Below are 9706 nucleotides of genomic sequence, written 5' to 3'. Positions count from 1 at the left end.
AAATAAAACTAAAAATAAAATAAAAGTAAAATGGAAATAAAAATGAAATAAAAATAAAATTTGTTGCCAGCAGGAACAGCACACCTACTTCGATGCTATCTCACTCACAACTGAGAATCAAGTGAAAGTTTAAAAGGCAAACCAGCCACAAACAAACCTGAAACAAAAATGACCTCCAATCCAAGTCAGCAGAATTAAAATGTAGGATATTCAAATAGGAAAACAATCCAATGTAAAATCCCTTTTTAACGTTCAATAATCAAATTGATGAAAAAAAATTTCTTGAAAATATAATCAAGAATCTAACGAACAAATTTTGACAACCACCACAAAATGTTCTGATTGGAATCTGGAAAAACAAAAAGGAAACATGTCTCCCCCTCCTTTCTCCCTAAAAAGGAAAAAAAAATTATTTATCTTTACGTTGGACGAAAATAAAAAGGAGGATAGAAAAATAAGAAGGCAACCAACCAAATCCTCTTCCTTCTCTTTTTTATTTCTTTTGTCGTCTTTATTCCCACCATTATCAAATCCCAATAAAAAACATTTTTAAAAACCCATTTAAAAAATTATGTAATACTCACCAACGTTTCGGCACTCATACAGCACCCTTATCAAGGCACAAAAAATATATATAAAATAAAATAAAATAACGTAAAATGAAGTAAAATAAAAGAAAATAAAATAAAAATTAATATATGAATTAATTTTTCTGAATTCAACGCTTGTTGCCGGGGATAGAGCGGGAAATTTTACATTCAATTATTCTCATTTGGCACAAAATTTGGCGACGTGTTCACGGCATCATTACGGCATCTTTGCGACAACCTTACGACATCCCATGTCCATATCGCCAAGGTTTCTACGATATCGTAAAGACGTCGTATGATCTGACGATGCTTTTATGATATCGTAAATGTACCTTAAGGACCTTAACTTGAATAAGGTCCTATCACCTTTGAGATGAGTAGCCTCTGGAAAAATTTCATATGAATGGAAGTCATTTGTTTCAACAAGGCATATTTAGTAGTGGCCTTGATTCTGACTTTTAAGGTCCTGTCTGGTAAAAATTAGGTTTACTTTCAGCCTTACCCAGGAACACCGACATGGCCGTAGTAAATTCTATTCCCATTAGGCCCTACCGATAGAAATCTTAGAATATTCTCAGGCGAAATAGCCTGGCTGGTTTGAGACTATTTGCAGGTTCGATTCGAATGATTTAGTCTCAGAGATAGAGAGATTTGTGTCCTTTTAGTGGTCCTGTTGAGAGTGATGCGACGGTATTATAATGTTCATGTGCTCCTCACGTACCGGGCGGGCTTTAAATTATTAACACTTTTTTTTAATTGACGAATTTTCTCATTATACTTATTTATAATTATAACTCATATACTAATATAGAGTTTTGTAGTTGAATTTAAAAATGTTGTATTTTTTGGCATATTCCTACCGATAGAAATCTCAGAGTATATGATAAAGATTCTCAAGGCTCTGAGAAGCTCTGAGAAATTCTCCTCAGGCAGTTCAGGTAGCTCTTTTAAATCTTTTGAAGGTTTTAAAATGTCCTTCCCGAAATTGAAATAAAAAAACGAACATAAATAACAAGCAAAGAGGCTGAAATTGAAATAAGAATTCGATCATAAATAACAAGCAGAGAGGCTATATCAACCCGGTAATAAACGTTCAATTTAGGAAAATTAAGAATTTGTAGTCCTATGAATACGCGACTTTTCCTCCGTCTAAAAATGCTCCAACGGGGACAGAAAAAGTGCAAATCCTATTCCTCTCAATCGACTTAGTAAAATTTAACGAAAGAATTTATTTAACCTATTTTTCATCATTAAGGCTGTTGGAACGGTCCGCACAAAAATAGCGAAATCCATGAGACACTCAAAATTTACCAGCCGTCAATGATAATTCGATTTTGAGCTTTTAAAAATGCACTCAGAATATTTACCCGCCGCCGAAAGGGGTTTCATGGTTGTGGGATATGCGCTTGCTGTCTGATTTTTTTAAACAAATCGGGTAAAAGCTAAAAAAATGAGAGTAAAGTGTTTAAGAAAAACATACGAATGGAGACCAAAGCGACTGACCTGCGCAAGATTTCTTTTAATTTTTCGACAAATTATAAATTTCAAAAATCGTGTGAAATATGGCAGCTTAACCCCAAAAAAGTCGGTCTCATTCAAAAAGAAGGAAACCGATTCAATATAACCTTGCTTGAAATTGTCATTGCTGTACATGGCAGATTCGAAGCTGCCTTAGGGCATGCTTTTCGTGACCACATGACCAAACTAGTCCCCGGATATGAGCAGTTTTTTTGGTGCTCACTGTGTCCACACGGATTGAGATATCGTGTTTAAAATTTGTCAGATTTAATAAAAAGCACTAAAGAACGTTTGTATACACCAGTATGTTTATAGTTTTAAAGAAATTTCATTTATAAATCGATGAAATAGGATATTACCATTAGAGTTACATCACGCTAATTTTTGGTTTGATGCATTTCGGATGTTTTGGTTCGCGCATATGAGCGCTGACACCAATTTTGGACTAAATCATCTAAACCTTTAAAAAAATTAATGTAAGCAATAAAATTTGCACATTCGTTGCAAATCAAGAAATAAGTATCTCCATACACGTAACCTATCATTATTTTTGAAGCATTTTTAGCGATTTCTAGAGGAGAGAAAAAGAAACTTTGAATGTCGATAAAGTCGAGATCACGTGACTTAAGTTCATTCATAAAATTTTTGTGTGGAGAATTAAATTATTTTTATTTTTTTCCGTCCTCAATACGTCCACACGGATTGAGATATCGTGTTCAAGATTTAGGAAGTTATACTGAAAGGACTAAGGAACGTTTGTATAACAAAATGTTTATAATTACGAAGAAAGTTTTCAAGTGAAAGTAGAGAAAGTAGATGCCTCGATTTAAAAAAATCGAGGATCATCTTGGAATGTGATACTCGAAAATCCGTCCAAATCCCATCTTCAAAAATGTTCATCTTCAGAATACAATAAAAATTTTTTATTGGTTTTATATTCTTGTTCATTTTTTGTACTGATGTGAAACAATTCTAAGTTATACCAAACCAATAATAATAAAATTTCGCCCGGGGGCGAAAGACAAGGCAAGTCCGACGCTGAGCCCCGCCGGTTGGTTCACTGTCAACAATAGTTATCAGCTGATCGATTCAACGTAGAAAATAAGACGTCAAGAATGATTGAAGTTGATTGGAAAACTCCGAAGAGTAAATTTTATCACATTTCTGGTGTTGCTATGTTTCCAATTTTAAATTTATCTTTTATTATGAGGACCAAAAAAATGAAAATCATTCTACACAAAAATTTCATGAACGAACTTAGTCACGTGATCTCGACTTCATCGACGTTCAAAGTTTCTTTTTTCTCCGCTTGAAATCGCTAAAAATGCTCCAAAAATAATGATAGATTACGTGTGTGCAGATACTTATTTGTTGATTTGCAACAAATGTGCAAATTTTATGGCTTACATTAATTTTTTTAAAGGTTTAGACGGTTTAGTCCAAAATTGGTGTCAGTGCTCAATATGCGTGAACCAAAAAATCCGAAATGCATCAAACCAAAAATTAACATGCTATAACTCGAATGGTAATATCCTATTTCATCGATTTATAAATAAAGTTTCTGTAAAACTATAAACATATTGATGTATACAAACGTTCTTTAGTGCATTTTATATAATCTGTCAAATTGTAAACACGATATCTCAATCCGTGTGGATACAGTGAACACCAAAAAAATGCTCATAACCGGGGACTTGTTTGGTCACGTGGTCACGAAGAACTTGCCCTTAAGCAGCTTCGAATCTGCCATGTACAGCAATGACAATTTCAAGCAAGGTTATATTGAATCGGTTTCCTTCTTTTTGAATGAGACCGACTTTTTTGGGCTTAAGCTGCCATATTTCACACGATTTTTGAAATTTATAATTTGTCGAAAAATTGAAAGAAATCTTGCGCAGGTCTGCTAGATTCCTTTTGCAATTTCAGTGATTACTCTTTTACGGCATATAAGTTAGTCAACAAAATTATAACGACTACAAGTCTTTAAAAAACAAATCTGCGGCAATTTTGGAATTCCAGTGCCAGATACACAATTCAAAAGCCTTCGAACCCCATGCAGCTGGAGTGAATGAATTTTGTTTCGTGAGTAGATATCGAGACAGTGCACTCAGAGAGATTCATTCTAAAAAATTAATTGTTTTATTATTACTATTAGCATTTAATTAATTAATTTAATTAAATAATTCAATGAATTAAATAATAGTAGTAATAATAAAACAATTAATTTTTGCATTAAATCTCTCTGAGTGCACTGTCTCGATATCTAAGAATAATGAATCTTTGCGAATCAGGGCGTAGAAAATAGTTTGTAAAAGTAAGCGCCGGTAATGTAGCTATTTGCTAATTTTTTGACAAATTTTCCTGCAAAAATTTGTTACTGAATTCGCCGTCTGCTGTGTAGAATCATTTCTATTATATATCTCGATATTAAAAATACGAACGTTTTTAAATTGCTGCAAAAATCTGCAGATATTGTTACTTTCAATAAGAAATTTATGCGATTACCTTATTCATACGATTCTACGTAATGCGCTATTTCCATATGTGTTTAGCACGTTACAACATAACAATATCTGTAAATAAATCAATAAATAATATATTTTTTAGCTTCAAAATTATTATCAATTATTATCAGCGAGTTCACGGCAACATCCTTCTATCACTTTTCACAGATTTCCTATCACGAAGCAAATTAAGGCATGTCAAGGAACAATTACAATATAAAGAACACAAATCGCATTTTTATTCTAATTTAAACTTCCCGCCAAGGGCAGCAGCTTTACCGACAGCATATCCCACCACCATTGAACCCCTTTCGGTGTCGGGTAAATATTCTGAGTGCATTTTTAAAAGCTCAAAACCGAGTTATCATTGACCGCTGGTAAGTTTTGAATGTCTTATGGATTTCGCCATTTTTGTGCGCAACGTTTCAACAGGCTTAAATATTTTTATAACATAAATTCGAAAAAACATCCTACTTTATATTTATTTATATTTTAATAATTTATTTAAACGTCTTAAGAAATGCAACAAAGAAATCTATGAAAATGTGTGAATTTAAATCATTTTAACTCTAGAGAGGCAGAGTTGAATTGGTGAGAATTAAAATTTCAGAATTTAAGTTCCGCATGAAGCAATTAAAACAACTTATTGCACATATTTTGTAAACTTATTAGAAGGAATTAAATAAAATCAAAATATGACCACTTCTGAGGAACAAAAAATATCTCTGTGATGTGTGTTACTGGTACAATTAGAAGGAATTAAATATATTGAAAACACGTTCTCTTTGGGAGAATAGAAAACTCTGTGGCGGTCGCTATCAAAATAGAAGTGAATAAGTTTAGGAGTTATCTTATTCTTAAATGTGGCATTTTAGACATATGAAAAATCGCTCATTCAAAATAATAGAATAATCTTCACTTTCGCGCTGAAATCTAAAAATATTAATTTTTCTCTATTCTACCCTAATTACCGGGTATATTTAAAGGTCCACGTAGCTTGTTCAAATGCTTTGAAGGCTTTAAAATGTCCTTAGAGTTGAAATTATTTAAATTCACACATTTGCATACATTTATTTTTTGCATTTTTTAAGACGGTTAAATAAATTATTAAAATATAAATAAATATAAATTTGAATATTTTTCGAATTTGTAAGTTATAAAAAGATTTAATAATAAAAAATAGGTTAAATAAATGCTTTCCTTAAATTTTACTAAGTCGATTGAGAGGAATAGGATTTGCATTTTTTTGTACAAGTTCTTAATTTTTCTGAATTCAACGCTTGTTACCGGGTATCTATCTGAGTGCCTGTGGAGAATTTCTCAGAGCTTCTCCAAGCCTTGAGAATCTTTAGCATATACTCTGAGATTTCTATCTATAGGGGGGAGCTTAATTGAACAGGCCCACATAAAAAAGTAGTCTGAACTGGGTGCGAGACCAGTATATCATTATCTATTTTGAGCCGCTGCGTCTGAATCCGGTCTAAGAATCGGGAATTAAGGGTAAAATTTTCCTCTAGCCTAGGGGAAAAGTAAAAAATCTAGGGAATCTGCAAAGGTGATAATTGTGAAATAGCAGAATGTCTGTACATTGCAGGGTATATTCATATACACTAAGGTTGTTTAAAGTTTGTGAGTAAATAAATAAATTCCTCATGTAGGGTAAAGGGGGGGGGGGGCAGCGCCGACCGGTAGGGAAAAATGACTTTTCTTATATCATCGCTATTATTTAACAATTTTAGTTCAACCATGCATCAACTAAATCTATTTTATTATAGAGATAGTTTTACTTGCTAAAATTTTGAAAATTGACGTTGTAAAAGAAAAATGATACAGGAAAAAGTTCTTACGAAGAATGAATGGAAGATTTGCTGACAAAAATATGAAGTTTTCAACTTTAATGACAATACGTACAGTATAAAAATTTCTATTTGGACAGATAAAACAATATGATTATAATAATTATACGTAATTCATGTCCAAAATATATTAAATCTTATAAATAATTGAGGCCTGGCCAGGAGGGCAGGTCCGACGAAAATAACAGTTTACAAGTGCTTAGGTAATACACCCCAGATAATAATTATATCGCACATTGCGCGCATGGCGCAGACACGCCGTGCATATTTTCACGCACGACTTGCGTTCGGGTGCTATTCTCGAGTGTCCTTCCACTATTTTAGAATGCTAAAATTTTAGAGCGGTCTTTTAGAACACTAAAAATTTTAGAGCCCTATCGGTATTCTCGAGCACCGTTTTAAACGGCTTCGACCAGAATAGAATGGAAAATAGTGCACCGTTTGTAGTGCGACGTTGTCGATGTATATTTTTAAGTGGGAGCGGTAAATACACCAATGCCGTGGCGAGTGCAGAAGAAATTAAAACGCTGGGGTATCTTGTCTCGTTAGAGTCTAGATGCCTGCAAATCTTTTCAAATTTTAAAAATAAAGCAATAACCTTAGATTCGTCGACTTAATTCTTACCTATTTGCTTAATTATTGAAATTTTGTACTGAAAATACAATGCAGTTTATATTCATGTATAGTAGAAAATGTTATGTTTTATTATTATTAAGTGAAAATTACTGCAATATTATTTTTAATTTGTATAAAAGTGCAAATATCTTACTTTTTTTATAAATGATCAATACACGGTATATGAAATTGAAGATACATAGTCTCTTAATAAAGATTCCGTCTACCGATGTCTTAGATTTAATATACAAATGTTTATTGGGACGTATCGAAAAAAATTTGTTTGTTCGAAGTTCTAGTAAAATGCAAATTTTCTTTCGGGAGTCAAGACACTCCTCTGAAGTTTCATAAAAAACATTTCTTCTCTTCGCGTCGTAGATACCCTGGCGAACCGAAGGAACCAAATGGAGCCTCTACAGAGTACCCATAAAGACTCCATTGGGTCCCCATTCAGTTCCTTTTTAAAAGACTCAAAAAAACAGCAAGATCAACTTTTAAACTGTTGAAATTCGGTTTCTACGTTGAATTTTTTATTAGAAACCCACGGAGAAATCGCAATATATTTTTTTGCAGCGTTAAAAATTAAATAAATGGTCATTAACTTCTGCTGAAGGTGATTTCAAGCGCATCCAGTGGAATTGTAGAGGTATCGTTAATAAAAAAGGTACCTTGGAAAGAATTTTACATAATTATGATGTTGTATTGTTAAATGAAACTTGGCTTCAAAATAAAAATAAATTCTTTCTAAAAAACTTTAATGTCATTCGAAAAGATCGTACTAATCACATGAGTTGCGGTTTAGTAATAGCAATTAGGAAAGACACTCTATTCACTCAAACTCCGGTTTATGAAGTTACGGACCATTTGGATACACTTGCTATCTCTATCCCCTCTAATTGGGGCGAACTCATCATAATTAATGTATATATAAATCCTAGAGCCCCCTATAGCTCAAGTAGTATGTTGCGCGCGAAGTATAAAAATAAAATTCTCTCTCACTTGCATTGCAGCGTTGTTGTCTGAGGTTTCCACTGTGTGGCGCTAGCATCCAGACAAAATTCTTAAAGTTATCGACGGAACGCTTATTATCTGCTACTAAAGAAGATGCACTTGAAGGCGCCTTCGGCCCATGTGAATGACAGGTATTTTATTTTTTGAAGTTTTTAACGCTGCAGGAAAAAGTATTTGCAATTATACCGTGAGTTTCTTATGAAAATTTTAACGTAGAATCCGAATTTCAACAATTTAAAAGTTGATTTTGCGGTTTTTAAAAAATTTTTTAAAAAGGAACTGAATCGGGGTTTTACGGGTACTTTGTAGAGGTTCAATTCGGTTCTATCGGTCTACCAGGGTGTAGCTAAAAATCTCATAAACGAAGCAACAATAATATTGATTGTTGTTGCAACATATTGCAAATACATTTCCATTAATGTATATCTAACATTATTTGGTCAAATAGTCGCGAAATTTACCGTGACTCTAAGAAAATAACGAAAAAGTCAATTTTTAATATTTTTATGAACCTAGGATTTATCGCGTCACAAAGTGCCATATTGACTTCCTGGATTCTTTTTCTGTTGCTTATATTAATTTATTTAATATTTATATTTTTATATTTGTATTTTTTCCCTTCCCGGAGTCATACGTGTTGTCATGTATTTCCTTTTGAGGTTAATTTTAGGCTATGTTTCTCCCTTCTACGTGTGACGTATTTCGTTTCGCAATTATTTTTAGAAAAATCTATCACTTTCTCGCATCTTTGTTGCTCTATTTCTCGTTTAGAGTATTATAGACCCACTCTTTGTAAAGTGTTCTAAAATTTAAGCATGCTAACCATAAATTATAACTCGAGAATACCGATTTACGTCAACGATTCTAAAATCAGCCATTTTAGCATTCTAAAATATTAAAACGATACTCTTCTTCTTCTTTGGTGTTCTTTTCTTTAGCACTAGGTCTGCAAGCATGTCCAGGTTCCCGCGTTGGACATCCCTTGTTGATAACAGCGACACCTTTCCGGTCATAGCAAGTGTTTATAATTTCCTAGACTTTCAAGTATGTATTTTCATGGATAGAGTATAGATAGAGCTATAGATGCTTAGCAGGGTTCGTAGAGTAGGCGGGTAATGCAAGTAGGATTGTTGTGTCCAATGTATGTGATTTCACAACTTGTGGGGTTCATGAGTCGTAAAGCGTGAGAAATTCAAAGCATGAGGTTTATAAGTAAAGAAAAGCAAAAAGGAAGAAAGCAACATATAAAATAGCAGTTTAAACTAGTATTTCGCAGTCTCTAAGAAATTTTAAAATTAGATTACAAGCATAACTATTAGGTTCATATAAGAAGCTTTCCATACAGAAAGGAGGAAATTGGTTTAGTTTTGTTAAGGATAGTTCGAGTTTTTTCCTTTGTTCATGAAAGCGGGGACAGGCCCATAAAACATGATTAATATCTTCTTCAGGATGCACGCAAGGACATTCGTATGACTCTACCAAATTTTTCCTAGCTAAACTACCAGCAAGAGCGTAATGATTGCTTCTAAGACGACAGATATTAACAATATCATTTCTATTTCCCGATTTTGATTGAAAAAACCAAGGTTTTGGAAAGGTTGAAAATAAGTTT

The sequence above is a fragment of the Belonocnema kinseyi genome, chromosome 5, assembly GCF_010883055.1.
Source record: "Belonocnema kinseyi isolate 2016_QV_RU_SX_M_011 chromosome 5, B_treatae_v1, whole genome shotgun sequence".
Taxonomy (NCBI): Eukaryota; Metazoa; Arthropoda; class Insecta; order Hymenoptera; family Cynipidae; genus Belonocnema; species Belonocnema kinseyi.
This window is presented reverse-complemented; position numbering follows the sequence as displayed.